Genomic DNA, 15,845 nt, shown 5'->3' with positions numbered 1-15,845 from the left:
AGGTACCTACAAAGGAGGAAAAATTGGAATTTTTGGTGAGCTCGCAGCTTGGATACCACAGTCACATACCTGTGGATACTGAAATAATATCATTGTTCTTTTGTTTTTATTGAGAGATAATTGACATACAGCACTGTGTAAGTTTAAGGTGTAGAACATAATGATTTGATTTACACACATCATGAAATGATGACCACAGTAGGCTTAGTGAACATCCATCATCTCATGTAGCTTCAACATTAAAGAAATAGAAACATTTTTTTCTTGGGATGAGTGAGCAATATGCTTTTGATTTTAGTTGTGAACCTTATAGAAAGGCATCCATCACGTTATATGTGATCTTCTGAGATTTACTTCTTCACTCAACATTGTTAAGTGTTGCTAAGATTTATTCACTTGACTGTATGTAGCTGTGACTTCTCCCATTTTATTACAGTTTAGTGCTTCACAGAGTGATTCTATCCCCACGTACCCATTTTCCTTTCAAAGGGTATTTGGATCGTTCAGTTTTTATTTGCGTTTGTTTTGGTTTTTGCTATTACACACACTGCTACAGCGAACAGTCTCATCTTGAAATTTCGCTTGGATTTCATCATCCTAAACTGTGGACTTTGAGCTACTTGCAGTTCACGGAGAGTTCCATGCAGCTCCTGCCTCAGCCTTCGTGACCCCACAGCCCAGGCGGTCTGGCCTCTCAGTGATGGAGGCAACTCTGCTGGGCCTCCTCGCCTTCCTGCCGTCTTCCCCACGGGGGCAGACTAGTGAGCAGGGCCACCTGGCTCTCTGTCTGCAGTGACACTTCTGCTTCTCCAAGCGCTTAACGCTAGGAGGTAGGTCAGTCTACAGCGGGGACACTGTATCAGTGGTCCTTCCTTCCTTTTTTCCCCCCAGTACGTACTAGGCTTTGGCTGAGAATCATGGCCTATGCTGGGTGCTGGAGAAACAGACTGACTCATTCAATTACAAAGCAGACATTTATTTATTTTGGTTTATGCGCCAAACTCTGCTGGGCTGAGACCGCAAACAGAGAGACCTATCCTCAAGGAGTTCACCGTCTAGGGACTTCCCTGGTGGCCCAGTGGCTAAGGGTCCACGCTCCCAATGCAGGATGCCTGGGTTTGATCCCTGGTTGGGGAACTAGATCCCGCTTGCCACAACTAAGAGTCTGCAGGCTGCAACTAAATATCCCGCGTGCTACAATGACTCAGCCAGATAAGACCCAGCACAACCAAGTAAATAATAAATAAATAAATGTTAAAAAAAAAAAGTTCACAGTCTAGATGAGGAAACAGAGGACATAGACACAGTCCTAGACTTGCTGATGTAGAAGATGTGCTGCTTTACAAGTCACATCGTACATTCTTGTAAATACAAGGATTCAAATAACCTAAGTATTTTTACTTACATGTATGTCTATGGTCACTGCAGATGGTGACTGCAGCCATGAAATTAAAAGACGCTTACTCCTTGGAAGGAAAGTTATGACCAACCTAGATAGCATATTCAAAAGCAGAGACATTACTTTGCCAACAAAGGTCCATCTAGTCAAGGCTATGGTTTTTCCAGTGGTCATGTATGGATGTGAGAGTTGGACTGTGAAGAAAGCTGAGCACTGAAGAATTGATGCTTTTGAACTGTGGTGTTGGAGAAGACTCTTGAGAGTCCCTTGGACTGCAAGGAGATCCAACCAGTCCATTCTGAAGGAGATCAGCCCTGGGATTTCTTTGGAAGGAATGATGCTAAAGCTGAAACTCCAGTACTTTGGCAACCTCATGCAAAGAGTTGACTCGTTGGAAAAGACTCTGATGCTGGGAGGGATTGGGGGCAGGAGGAGAAGGGGACGACAGAGGATGAGATGGCTGGATGGCATCACTGACTCAATGGATGTGAGTCTGGGTGAACTCCGGGAGTTGATGATGGACAAGGAGGCCTGGCGTGCTGCGATTCATGGGGTTGCAAAGAGTCGGACATGACTGAGCAACTGAACTGAACTGAACTGAACTGATGTCTACGGCTCTATGTCTCCATATCTCTGTCTGTCTAGGTATGTATGTATCTATTGTCTATCCATGTAGTGAATATGATTTTAAGTAAATTCAGCATCCTCTGTACCAGGATAGAATAGGAAATCAAATCTTGATTGGTAGAGTATCATTTTTATAGATCATAAGAGTTTTAAGCTAAAATCCATGTTTTAAGTTCTTCTAGTTGGGGGCCACTTAAAAGTTCTCCTAGAGAGATGGATAGCGCCAGCTTTTAGCTGCTCTTTTGATTTTTCTCTAAGTCCTGTCTTCTTTTTTATTCTATTCTCTGTTGCTGGTGGACCAAAATATCACTACATTCTCTTGGGAAGTTAATAATAAGCTTGACCCTAGCAATGGCTCTACCACTTTTGACCCATGGCTTACATTCAAATGGAAAATGCCGGGGAAGTAACCCAGATTCTACCTCTGATCAGCAATGTGGCTTGTTGTTGTTGCTTTAATTAAGAATTCCCACAGGAAGTGACACCGGAGTCTTTGCTGTGATGTCTTGGGCTGCCTTGCCCAGCTTCACTTCAGGAGGATGGTATTATTTCCCTGCTTGTGCTCAGTTGCTCAGTCGTGTCTGACTCTTTGCGACCCCATGGACCGTAGCCTGTCCTTGGGATTTCCCAGGCAAGAACACTGGAGTGGGTTGCCATTTCCTCCTCCAGGGGATCTTCCTGACCTAGGGATCGAACCTGCATCTCCTGTGTCTCCTGCATTGGCAGGAGGATTCTTTACCACTGAGCCACCTGGGAAGCCCCGGTGGGCCCACAAATTCAGCAGCAGAGGCTCCCTGATGCAGGCATCTGAGGAGATATGGTTGCCCAGAGGAGGACTGCTGTAACTCTGCTTGTGGCTGGTGGGGGAGAATTCACAGAGAGGGTGGCACATCTGTGGTGCCCTGAAGAATCAGCTGGCATTAGCCAGAGAGTGAAGTGGGGGCTGGAATTCCAAGCCAAGGAACAGCCTGTGCAAAGGCACAGAGACAGGACAGGGCATAGTACCTAAAGGAGGCAGCACCAGGTTGCAGAGGCCAGGACAGAAGTCATTCAGGGGATGAGCTGTGTGCCTCCCTGTGCTCAGCAAGACTTCTGGTTCTCCCCTCATTCTAGGGATGTGCCCTCTTGAAACTAGGGGGAAGCGGCGGCGCCTTGCACGGCAGTGTGTGATAGGTGTTTTAAAAATTGAGGTATAATTGACAGATAACATTAGTTTCAGGGGTAAGAATTTTTAAAAAGTTGTAGTAAAATGTATAATGTGAAGTTTGCCATTTCACCATTTTAAGTGTACAATTTATTGGCATTAGGTACATTCGCAATGTTGTACAACCATCACCACATCCATTTCAAGAAATTCATCTTCCCAAACAGAAACTCTGTCCCCACGGAGCAATAATTCCCCTCCCCTCTCCCCCACCTCCAGCCCCTGACAACCACGGTTCTACTTTCTGTCTCTACAAATTTGCCTATGCTAGGTACCGCTTACAAGCAGAATCATACAATATTTGTCCTTTTGTGTCTGGCTTCTTTCACTTGGCATAATGATTTCAAGATTCGCCCATGCTGTAGCACATATCAGAATTTCATTTCTGTTCATGGCTGAATATTATTATGACACAGTGGGATTTTGACTTTCTCCTGGAAGTATTGACATGCTGGGGAGGGTTACGTAGGATGACAGTGAGTGCCTGGTGTTCAGGATGCTCTCAGACCCGTGTGTGGGAGGATGGGGAGGAGGGTGGTGGTCTGCAGGCACCTGTGGCGATAGTTCGTTCAGTAGTAGAATTATGACCCTTGCAGCCTGATGTAGCTGCAACTCCCTCAGGAAGCTTGTCTTCCGCTCTGAAACCCCCAGGGCCCTGTCTGTCTTCAGAGTATCAACAGCTGAACCACACAATCTCTGTTATCTGCTAAGCTTTGGGCAGGTGATGACTATGCTTCCAGCACTCTAGGACCCTCAAGCCTGACCCCAGTTTCTCCTCCCTCAGTCCCCCACGGCACACAGCCCAGTGCCCTGCAGAGGCCTCAGTGGACACAGGAGTTGGGATTCAGGAAGAGGGGACATCGATGGCAGGTGTGGCCCTGGAGGAGTCAGTCTTTCCTGCCACCTACCTCCTTTTGCTCCCAGCCCTGGATGCTTGGGTCAGACTGCATCCCGCTGGAGCTTTCATCTCCAGAGCTGGTGCTGAAGGAGACAGAACAAGCCTCAGGGGTGTCGATAACAGGGTTATAATCCGGCGGGATGCGACTGAGCTCTCTGGAGTCTCATAGCATTTTTCCAGCCCCGGCCACTTTATTACCATATCGCTGAGTGATGGGGCTCCGGGGAGCTGTGGTTCCAGCAGCCGCTCCGCACGCCCCGCTGGCGATTGATCAAGTACGGTTAGGCTGAGCAAATTCTCTCTGCTTCCTGCCACCCTGTGTTCTGTCCTCCCCTTTCGCTTCCTCTCTCTCTTGCTCCTCAGGCTTCCCCTCCGGGCGGTGGAGATTTGGCCCCCCCTTGCTGCAAGGGCCCTGGTGTGAGAGCAGCAGGCCACGGAGGCCAACCCTGGGGGGCTGCGGACTCAGGTCCCCCGAATCCTCATCGTGTGACCCTGGGCCTCAGTTTCCTTCTCCGAACAGTCAGGGGGTTGGGCCAGTTGTTGTCTGAGGTTCCTTTCAGCCTTGAATACTCTGTGACTTAGTATTTTTCTTTCTTTAAGATTTCAAAGCAAATTACAGAGTATTTTCTTTCAAGAGCGTGACAGTGTGACGGAATTGGGTGGGCATGCTAATTTCTGTCTTTCCTTCACTCCACAGGGACCCCGGGCAATGAGGACATCCTTTTTTCTCCTCCCGGGAAACATGGTACTAGCGCCAGGCCAGTGGCTGGTGACTCGCCCCAAGGTTGTCTTAGAGTCCAGCCCATTAGGTCAGAGCTTGTGGGAGAACCAGATGCCAATCCTGATGCAATAAACACGGAGCAGCCCACCCAGGGAGAGGGCTCCCTGAGCAGGCTGGGCAGGGAACCCAGAGCCCACCTCTGGCCCCCATCTCAGGCTGGATCTAACTGTGCCCACTCTCACATTGCTGCATGTCTGCTGTGCTCCGGAAGCTCTCTGGGGAAGGACATTTCACAGACGAGGAAATTTACCAGTCTAGAGTTTTATAACCACAATATTGGGCCAAGTCATTCTACTGAGAAGTCGTCAGTGATTTAACTTTCTTTCTAAGTATGTGGAGAGATTAACTAAAGAACGGCTGGGCCCCATCTTAAGCAGATCCAAAGAACGATAATTTTCTTCACAAGAGCTTTTTTTCTCCCCACCTGGAAAACGCTGACTCTGGTCTTGTTAGGCAGCCCCTCCTCACTGTCTGCCTGCAAAGGTGAACCTCAAACACCAGTGCTAGAGACTGCTCTGTAGATGCATAGCCTCCTGTTCTAAGATCTGTTGTTCTCCCCAAGGGAGAGTGAGGGGAGCCTGGACTGCTTGGCAGTGTTCCCCAGGGACATTGGCTTTCTCTCATCTCTGGCATCTGTTTTTTTTTTCTTTTGCTATTTAAAAAAATATTAAAAAAAATTTTAATCTGTTTTATGTTTTGGCTGTGATAGGTCTTCCTTGTAGCACTAGGGCATCTCTTTAAATGCGGAGATCAGGCTTAGTTGTCCCCTGGCATGTGAAACTTTAGTTCCCCGACCAGGGCTCAAACCCACATCCCTTGCATTGGAAGGCAGATTCTTAATCACTGGACCACCAGGGAAGTCCCACCTCTGGCATCTTGAATGAGGTTATAGGCACAAGATTGGTCTGAATCAGCCTCAGGGAGGAGGCTTCAAGGAAAGATACTTCATAGTCCCCCTGCAACTAGGAGGTGACTTGGGGAGACACGAAAAACTGGGGTTGTGGGAGTGGGGTGGGGATGTGGGTTCTGTTTCTGGCTGTGCCACTCAACACCATCCACAATCTCTGCCTCTCTGACCCTCAGTGACAGCCCCGCCCTCCCCACTTCACTGGGTGTTCAGAGGATGCAAATGAGGTAGGAAACCTGAAAGCATCTGGCAAAGATTTCTACCCCCATTTCCTGGTCAAAACATTCAGGCCTGCATTTAAAGTCCATCATCAAACCACCCGAAAAGAAAAAGATCAGCTATAATGGGATTACCCAAGCAAATTGTATGTTGTTTTCGGTCGCTAAGTCATGTCAAACTCTTTGCCACCCCATGGACTGCAACATGCCAGGCTTCTCTGTCCTTCACCATCTCCTGGAGTTTGCTCAAACTCATGTCCACTGAGTCAGTGATGTCATCCAACCATCTCATCCTCTTTTGCCCCCTTCTCCTGTTGCCCTCTATCTTTCCCAGCATCAGGGCCTTTTCCAATGAGGCACTTCACATCAGGTGGCCAAAGTATTGGAGCTTCAGCTTCAGCATCAGTTTTTCCAATGAATATTCAGGGTTGATTTCCTTTAGGATTGCCTGGTTTGATTTCCTTGCAGTCCAAGGGACTCTCAAGAGTCTTCTCCAGGACCACAATTTGAAGGCATCAATTCTTTGGTGCTTAGACTTCTTTGTGGGCCAATTCTCACATCCATACATGACTACTGGGAAAAAAAGCTTTGACTATACAGACCTTTGTTGTCAAAGTGATGTCTCTGTTTTTTAATATATTGTCTAGGTTTTTCATAGCTTTTCTTCCAAGGACTAAGTGTTTTTTTAATTTCGTGGCTGCAGTCATTGTCTGCAGTGATTTTGGAGCCCAGGAAAATAAAATCTGTCACTGTTCCCACTTTTCCCCCATCTGTTCACCATGAAGTGATGGGACTGGATGCCATGATCTTAGTTTTTTGAATGTTGAGTTTTAAGCCAGCTAAGTGATAACTTTTAAAAACAAATTTAGAAAGTTTTTATAGCATGTAAAGATGTAACTCTGCAGAGCAGATGTGATGAAATAATTTGACTGTTGTATCTCTCTGTTGCTTTTGTTTCCTATTAAAATAATTTTAAAAAATCTTTTCTTTATTGTTTTCTTCCTTTTACTTTTTTTTTTTTTTACCTCTGTTTTGGAATTTAAGAACTTAAGGTGTTTAAAATTTTTCCATGTTTTAATGAATTCATTTAAGATTATACATTTACTTCTAAATATTGCTTTAGTTGCATATCACAACCTATAAATTGTATTTATAATCTTTAGTGGCACTCTTACATTTTCAATATACATATTTACTTATTTTTTTAAAACAAAGTTCATGGGTTATTCAGTATCTTTATTATCCTCTGGACAAGTACTCAATTTCATTGTCTAAAATATTACGTCTTTTTTTAAAAAAGATAACTGTAGCTATTATTATTATTATCATTTTATGGTCAAATTTTGTTGTTTAGTTGCTCAGTCACGTCCGACTCTTTTTGCGATCCCCCAGGGATGGGGGAGCCTGGTGGGCTGCGTCTATGGGGTTGCACACAGTCAGACATGACCGAAGCAACGTAGCAGCAGCAGCAGCAGCAGAAGCATGGACTGTAACTTGCCAGGCTCCTCTGTCTATGGGTTTCTCCAGGCAAGAATATTGGAGTGGGTTGCCATTTCCTTCTTCAGGGGATCTTCCCAACCCAGGGATCAAACCTGTGTCTCCTGCATTGCAGGTGGATTCTTTATTGCTGAGCCACTGGGGAAGCCTTTATGGTCAACATTTCAGTTAGTGTATATGTATGTATGTATGCATGCTTATACACAGGAAACCCTAATATATATGTATATGCACATGTGTATGTGCATATATACATATATGTATACTAATTTCTGGACTCATTCTTATGTTTGTACAGCCTACCTTTTCCATTAGGTCCACTTATCATTTTGCTGAAGTACATCCTTTAGAACTTCTTTCAGTGGAGGTCCTTGGGTATAAATTTTCTAGTCTTTGTAAGTCTGACAAAAGTTTTATTTTGTTTTAATCTCGAGTGATTATTTAGCTGCACATGGAATTTTAACCTCCATTTTTTTTTTATACTCAGTACTTTGAAGCATTTGCTCCAGGGATTTCTGGCCTCTTACTGATGAGAGGTCTGTATGTCTTGTTGTCAGTACTTTGATAGGCGAAAGGTCTTTGCTCTCTGGAAGCCTCTACATTTTAATCCTTATCTTTGGTGTTCTGCAGCTGCACTACCGTGTGTCTAGCTGTGATTCAGCTGTATTTATGATGCCAGACATTCCATGTTCACTTCACCCTGAGAACTTATCTTTTCCTTTAATTCTAGTAAATAATCTGCTTTTATATTTCTGACTATTACTTCTCTTCCATCCCTTGATTCTCTTCTCCTATTAGGCATTTGTTGGATCCTCCCAACAAATGGCATGCTGCCGTCCATGGGGTTACAACGAGTGGGACATGACTTAGCAACTGAACAACAGCAACTCAATTTACTTTCCATTTTTCTTAATGGACTGTTTATATCTTTACCTTTCTATGCTGTGTTCTACTTAAATTCCTTAGCACTAGCTTCCAATTCACTAAGTTTCTCTTTGGCCAGGTGTAGTTTAGAATTTATCCAAGTTTGGAGGGTTTTCCCCCAATGAGTATATCATTTCACTTCTAAGATTTTCAATGGGTTATTTTTACATCTATCTACTCTTGTTATATTTATGCTTATTTTTGTTCCTTTTGGCAGATGCTGTCTTTTCTTCCATTTTTTAAAGGTTTCTAAACAGGCTTTTGTTGAAACTGAGCAGGACCCTGTGTGTTGGCCTTCTTGGGGACAAACCCCCTCCCTCATCATGTCCCCTGCCTCCTGTTTGTAGTAAAGCTTTAGGCTCCTAGGTCTTCAAGCACTTCCCAGATGGCGCTTGTGGTAAAGAACCACCTGCCAATGCAGGAGACCCATGAGATGCTGGTTCGATCCTTGGGTCAGGAAGATCCCCTGGAGGAGGAAATGGCAACACATTCCAGTATTCTTGCCTGGAAAATCCCATGGACAGAGGAGCCTGGAGGGCTACAGTCCACAGGGTCGTGAAGAGTTGGACACGACTGAAGCTACTTACCACACATGCACGTCCTATGTCTTCATGGAGTTTCAAAGAAAAAATTTAATCAGAAAAGTGAGAAAATGCAGAAGCAAAGGAAAGCAGTCAAGCAAGACAAAAGTAATAATAGTTAAGCCACAAGACAAAGTCAAGTGCCTTTCGTTCCTCCCCAGGGCTATAGATGAATATTCTCAGCCATATCTTTAATTTATTTTGCAAATAAAACCCCCCAGGTGGAAGAAGTTAATTGCACGCTGACCACCAGCATGTAGACCCCAGGTCCATTGAAACCAGAAGGATGATGACTGAGATTCCAGAAACATCACCCTGTCACCTCACCATCAAGCAATTAGAGAATTGTGTATGAGCTGATCACACACCTGTGACTCTCCCTTGCACTGTCTTAAAAAACCCTTCCCTGAAAGCCATGCAGGAGTTCAGGTCTTTTGAGCACAAGCTGCCCAACCTCCTTGCTTGGCCCCTGCAATAAATGTCAAGTTTTCCTTCACCACAACCTGGGATCAGTAGATCGGCTTTACTGTGCAACAGGCCAGTTGCCCCAAGTTCAGTTTGGTAACAATGCTAAGCCATTTAAAGATTATTATATTAGTTATTTTCTCTGCAATAAGTTCATCTTCTAACTGTTGATTTTGCTTTAACATCAATGTTCTTTATGCATTTTGAAAATTTGCTCTATAAGCACATCCTGAGGGGGCAGTTTTTCTCTGTATTTTTCCTGGCAACTGTTGGTTTTGTAGTTGCTCCTTTAATCCCCTGAAGTCCTGAGTGCAAAACCAGGTCTTATTTTTTTCTTATTGTCTAAAATGTTGGTTTTACCCTTCTTTTATATCCTGCTTAAGGCTCTATCCCTTGGTGATCTTGTAGGTATTGCGAATTCCATCCCTAAACCAGCATGCGGCTTTGCTGGGTCAGCTTCCTCTGGCTTTGCTGGGTTGTACATTCTTTATTATTTTTTTTTATTTTTAAGTTTACTCTGTCACTGTTAAAGTTTTGCATAAAAGTGGAGGGAGTTAGTGGTAGGCCCACAGAGCCCAAGTTTAGAGAAGCATCCTAACTGAAGGTCCACTGTTAATATAACTCTAGCGCCTTTCTCCCTAAATGTAGCCAACAAAGACCTTTGAATATTGTGACATAGTGTCAGTTCCAGGCTTGCTGCTGCAGGTTTGGCCCCAGCTCCAGGATCCAGGCCTGGAGATGCTCTGCCCTGCATCCTATGTCTTGGAGTGAGCTCCATCGTGGAGCTTCAGCCTTCCTTCACACCCCTGCAGTGTGGTCCATGCCTGCCTCATTCTCTAATTTCCTTCTCTGGGTCTTGCAGTACTCTGCAGGTGCTGGAGATGAGCCCTGAACTCTGGCTCTGTCTGCTGTGGCCTCAGTGCTTCTCCTCTATTATTTTCTCTTCCTCCCTCAGTCCTCTTCTACTGGCGCAGAGCCTTGCTCACAGGATCCCCTGGCGTAGGGGACTTGGATTTACAGAGGCCCTGGAAACCAGAACTATAGCATTGTCTGGCCAGAAGCCTAGACACACACACCTGCAGACACACAAACATATGAACAATTTTTTAAAACACAGGTATGTTTATAGCTGTTCTATATCCTACATTACATTATAAACACGTCTTCTTGTCATTAGTAGTTCTTTAATATTTCAAAGGTGCTTACTACCATTTACTCAGTCTTTCCTTCAGTGTTATTTCCAGTCACTCTTAATTAAGAGGTAATCTGATGACCCAAGGTTTTGTCCACACTTTAGATTATGTCTTCAGGAAAGACCCCAGAAGGGAATGAGAATGTAAAAATCAATATATTGACACTATTGATACTACATATAAAATGGATAACTAATGAGAACCTACCGTGTAGCACAGGGAACTCCACTGGCTGCTCTGTGGCGACCTAAATCGGAAGGAAATCTGAAAAAGAGGATATATATATATAATATATGTATACACACACACACACATATATGTGTAACTGATTCACTTTGTTGTACAGTAGGAACCACCATAACATAGTAAAGCAACTATACTCCAGCGCATGCGTGGATAGTCATTTCAGGCATGTCCACCTCCTTGCAACCCATGGGACTGCAGCCTGCCAGGCTCCTTTGCCCATGGGATTCTCCAGGCAAGAATACTGGAGTGGGGTGCCATGTCCTCCTCCAGGGGATCTTCCCAACCCAGGGGTCAAAACCACTTCTGCAGCTCCTGCATTGCAGGAGGATTCTTTATTACTGAGCCACCAGGGAAGCATAATCTATACTCCAGTAAAATTTAATTAATAAAAGTCAGAGGCTCTGGCTATTGATGTCTGTCTAGAGTGGGTGCTTGCATCCTGGTGACATTGGGATTTGAGCTGCCCTCACCCCAGCCTACTCACCCCCAGTAGCTCCCGGCTTGCTGTGAGCAGGGAAGGCACCTAGATGATGCTTCAGACAGTGAGTGACTTTATTTCCTCTGGTCAAGAGTTCCCTGATTACAAACTCTTTCGTTGCTTTAAGAAACTCCTGGTTGGGCCCCAGATACGGGGAATGAAGTACCCGAGTGAGTGGGAAGGCCTCTGGCTCACCAAATCAAGTTTCTGAAAGGCTGCCAGATGTGAGCTTTGACACCTAACGACAAAAAGGCTCAAGGTTTTATGTAGTGAATGTTTTCTGAGGTTCCCGCTTTACGGTTTGCTGAACTGTTTTCTTCTACGCCTCCATAATCCTTGCAAACTAAACTGCAAGGCGGAGGTCCTTATTCTCCCCATTTTCCAGAGGAGCTGACTGAGGCTCAGAGCCACTTGGACAGTGTTTCTTAAAATGCAGTGTGCACATGAGTCACCAGAGATCTTACTAAAACACAGATTTGGATTCAGGTGATCTAAGATTCTGGTTTCTAACAGGTGATGTCAATGCTGCTGGTCTAAGGACCTTACTTGAAGAGGGAGGTGCCAGGGAGCGCTGCCACATTGTACACGTCCTAAGGGAGTGAATGGGGCCCGAGTCTGACTCCAAGCTTGCACCCCGCGTCTGCAGTTCTCACCTAGATTCCTGCAGTCTAACCACTTACTTTTCAGGACGGCAGAGGGTTGGATGCTTCTGCTGGAGGGAGAGAAAGCTTTGTTCGGGGAGGGGCTGCCCTCTCCAGGCCCCCCTCCCCTTCCTTGAGATTTAATGAGGAAAAGACGGATGGAAGGGGATTGTCTCGGAGGCAGTGAAGCACCACAGCCAGGCAGCCATCCATGGGTCTGTTGGAAAAATTAATTTTTTAATTAAAAACATCTTTTTCTCCCCCTCTTCTTTCCCCTTTTGCTTTAATGTCTCAGTCTGGAGTAATTATGAGTCACTCTGGGGAGATTGAACCTTAGAAAAATGGTTGGTGCGACTGGCGAGAATTTATCTGATTAACTTGGGCTCAGCTTTTGAAGAAAGCAAAAGAGAAGTGAAAAGACAAAAAGGAGGAGGGAAAGCCCCAGGTCCCCATTCTCCTTCTGGCACAAAAGTTAATCACAGCGTCTCGGAGGCCAGGTGGGTGCTGGCCACTCCTTCAGGCCAGCCGATTCAGGATGGGTGGGGAGGGCCAGAGCTTATCTGCTTTCCCTTCTTAGGACCCCACTGTCCCCTGCCCCAGCCAGAGCCCCACCTGTCCTTCAAGTTTTCCTCCAGGGCCAGAACATGTCACTGTGACTAACCTAGCAAGGGAGAGGGTCTCTTAGACAGGGTTCCTGAAAAGCAGAGCAGGAAAAGGAGGTCCGAGGGCTAGAGGTTTATTAAACGAGTGCTTTCAAGTGATGCCAAGAGAGTGGGACAGGACGGGGAGGAAGCTAGGCAAGGATGAGGGGTCAGTTGAAGTCTGCTCTCTGCCTGATCCCAGGGGAGCCCTGGAGCTTGAATAGCATCAGAGTTGTCAGGAGGCAAAGGGGCTGGGGGCAGGGGGGTGGGCTTTTGTTCCTGGATCTGTCAGCCATTGGCTGTGGGTTGTAAACCTTCAAGCATTTCCCGATAAGGTCGGTCTCCCTTGGCTGAGGGCAATGCTCTAGAGAAGGACAGCTGTGAGCTGTTGACAGCCAGAACTCACAGCAGTGCTCAGAGGGTGGGGGGTGGGGGTGAGGATGGCGGGGATACACTGGTGGAAGGGATCTGGGTGAGGTGCCAGTAGCACCTATTACTGTTACTGGGGGAGGGGGAGTCTGGTGGGTTGCAGAGAAGTGGATGGATTCATGGTGATTTAGGAGATAGAGTTGATAGAACTTAGTTGAATGAGGGGATGATGGAGAGCAAGGTGACAAGGGGGCTTGCAGGTTACTGGTTTGGGTGACTGGATAGCTGGGGGTGCTAAGTTCTTAGATGGGCACCCAGAAAGAGGGCAGACCTGGTCTGAACATGGTGGACACCCAGGTACAGGGGTTGAGCAGGCAGCTGGGGGTGGTCCTAGCACCTATCAGACTCCCAGGTACATAGTAAGCACTCAGTAAACCTTTGCTGAAAAATAGACTAGCTAACACCCTTATGGCATCCACCATGCACCAGGCACTGCATTAGACTCTTTTACCTCTGAAGAAGGTGCTATTATTATCCCCACTGTACAGATGGAGACTCAGGGGCACAGAGAGGTTAAGTAGCCCACTAAGATCACACAGGGGGCTTCCCTGGTAGCTCAGCTGATAAAGAATCTGCCTGCAATGCAGGAGACCCTGGTTTGATTCCTGGGTTGGGAAGATCCCCTGAAGAAGGGATAGGCTACCCACTCCAGTGTTCTTGGGCTTTCCTGGTGGCTAAGATGGTAAAGAATCCACCTGCAATGCAGGAGACCTAGGTTTGATCCATGGGTTGGGAAGATCCCCTGGAGGAGGGCATGGCAACCCACTCCAGTATTCTTGCTTGGAGAATCCCTATGGACAGAGGAGCCTGGTGGGCTACAGTCCATGGGGTTGCAAAGAGTCGGACATGACTGAGTGACTAAGCACAGCACAAGGTCACACAGGGTGTAAGTGGCAGAGCTGGGACGTGACTCCCCAGGGGCCATGCTACTGTGTGAATGAGTGAGACTTGAGGCCAGCCTGTTAGGGACCAGAGCACATGACTGTTTCATGTAGCACATGTACATACAGTCACAGGTATAGGCGGTCACATAAGCATGTGGCACAAAGGCAGCTCCTGTCTGCTGCAGGAAAGGATGCCCATAGCCTCAGGGAGGGGACCCTTACAGGGAAGCCCTCTCATCACACTGGACTGGCCAAAGCTACTTCTGACCTAAGTTACTGCTGCCTTTATAGCCCTTGAGGACAGAAAGTTACTGGGGGCTGGGCTAGAAGAAGGCATGTGGAAAGCCCTGGTGTCAGGCAGGACACCCTCCAATCCTGTTCTGCTATGACGCAGTGTGGCCTGGCAAGTTCCTGAGCCTCTTGGAGCCTCAGTTTCCTCATATGTGAAATGGGAATGATTTATATTTCTTTCTCAAGATTTTTGTGAGAATCAGAAATGCTACATGGTGTCTGACCCACAGAGGGTACTCCTAAAATGGTGTCACTAGTATATGGAACAGCCTCTATGCTCCCCTTATTGTTACATTACAAACCCCTTTGCCTGGTTTTGGAAAATGTAAATATTGCCCTGAAGTAAATGGGCATCTTGTAGTTATGAACTGCCTGGCTGCCACCAGGGTGCTGCAGACATGCCATCCATGGGCCTGTCCAGCCAGATGGCTGGTGACTGCTGAGGGGGAAAGGCTGGGAAGAGAGGTTTGGGGCTGGCAGGGTCTGGGCTGTCTTGTACAGGCACCTAAGCTGGCAGTCTTTATTCAGCCCCTACCCATGACCGCCAGGAGGGAGACTGCTCAGCTGAGACTAAAGCCTCCCTCTGGAGCCCACCATCAGCTGGGCTGCACTGAGCACCCAGTGCCACCAGGGGGCACCCAGCTCCAGGGGGCACCATTCACGTTACAGTCTGTGGAGTTGGGCTCTGGGGGGATGCAATTAGTGGAAAACAACATGAGTAAGGCTCCTGGAGGTGTGCAGCTGAGACATGAGAACTCTTCAGGGTAGCAATCGCAAGGCTCTGCAACTGCTAGGAAAACCTGAGGAAGGGGCACGTGGGCTCTTAGTTGAAGCATGCAGGGTCTAGTTCCCTGACCAGGGATTGAACTCCTGTCCCCTGTATTGGGCCACTGGACTGCCAGGGAAGTCCCCGGGGAATGCTTCTGGGGCTGTTCTGGTTAATTCAGGCGTAACCGTTTGGGTGCCAGACACCTGTTTATTGCCAATAGTGCTGCCTTCATGAGCAGACTAAGAATTGAGACCATCTTCCTGGAACACCAACGTTAGGATCTGAAACTGGACACCTACCTCCACCTGGAGTGCTGCTCTCTGACCTGCCCTGGCAGGAGCGGGAATTCTGAACTGCAGACTGTCCTTCCTCCTTCTGGCTGGTTCTCTGGTTCTCTGGCTCTCAGGACAGCAGACCTCCATGAACTTGCTTCTTCGCGATCACTGGCATCTCCCTTTTATAAGCATCGCCACCCAATCGGTTCACGACGTCCCGCCTTTGAGCTGGAACTGACCAATCACACTCGGCCTGGTTTCTCCGTTGCTAGGTGCTGAAGGCTGCCTCCCCGTCGCCAAAGGGCTTGGGTTTTAAAAGTACAGTCCTAGGTCTGGAGCTGTTCCAGGAGGTTAGCTGCTCCGGGGAGATAGATTTAAGATTTCTTGAGCGCAGTATCCAGTAGGTTCAGCATACCATCACGGTTCTCGGAGCTAGAAGGGAGGAGAGAGCACCCGACCCGGGGTGATCCTGGAAGACTTCCACCGGGGGGCGGGGG

The 15,845-nt window shown here is 46.9% G+C and overlaps 1 protein-coding gene and 1 long non-coding RNA gene across 3 annotated transcripts in view; one reads left to right on the top strand and one right to left on the bottom strand.

Moving 5' to 3' along the window:
• CIMAP1C (ciliary microtubule associated protein 1C) overlaps positions 1-6,893 on the top strand; it is a 30,148-nt gene extending 23,255 nt beyond the window's left edge. Inside the window, exon 5 of the mRNA XM_070775358.1 lies at positions 4,826-6,893. The gene's annotated coding sequence lies outside the window, so the exon portion shown is untranslated. The remainder of the gene's footprint in view (positions 1-4,825) is intronic.
• LOC139178210 (uncharacterized) lies at positions 3,298-15,522 on the bottom strand. Of its 2 annotated transcripts, XR_011562633.1 has the most exons (4): positions 15,373-15,522; positions 12,099-12,276; positions 10,902-10,958; positions 3,298-10,577 (listed from the first exon to the last, which is right to left on the bottom strand). It is a non-coding gene; the product is annotated as an uncharacterized lncRNA (long non-coding RNA). The 2 variants fall into 2 exon arrangements; XR_011562632.1 differs by having other exon boundaries at positions 3,298-10,958.
• Positions 15,523-15,845: the final 323 nt, after the last annotated feature.

This window comes from Bos indicus, chromosome 21, assembly GCF_029378745.1.
Source record: "Bos indicus isolate NIAB-ARS_2022 breed Sahiwal x Tharparkar chromosome 21, NIAB-ARS_B.indTharparkar_mat_pri_1.0, whole genome shotgun sequence".
NCBI classification, from domain to species: Eukaryota; Metazoa; Chordata; class Mammalia; order Artiodactyla; family Bovidae; genus Bos; species Bos indicus.
Note: the sequence above shows the minus strand (reverse complement) of the source record. Positions and strands in the feature narration are given on the sequence as shown.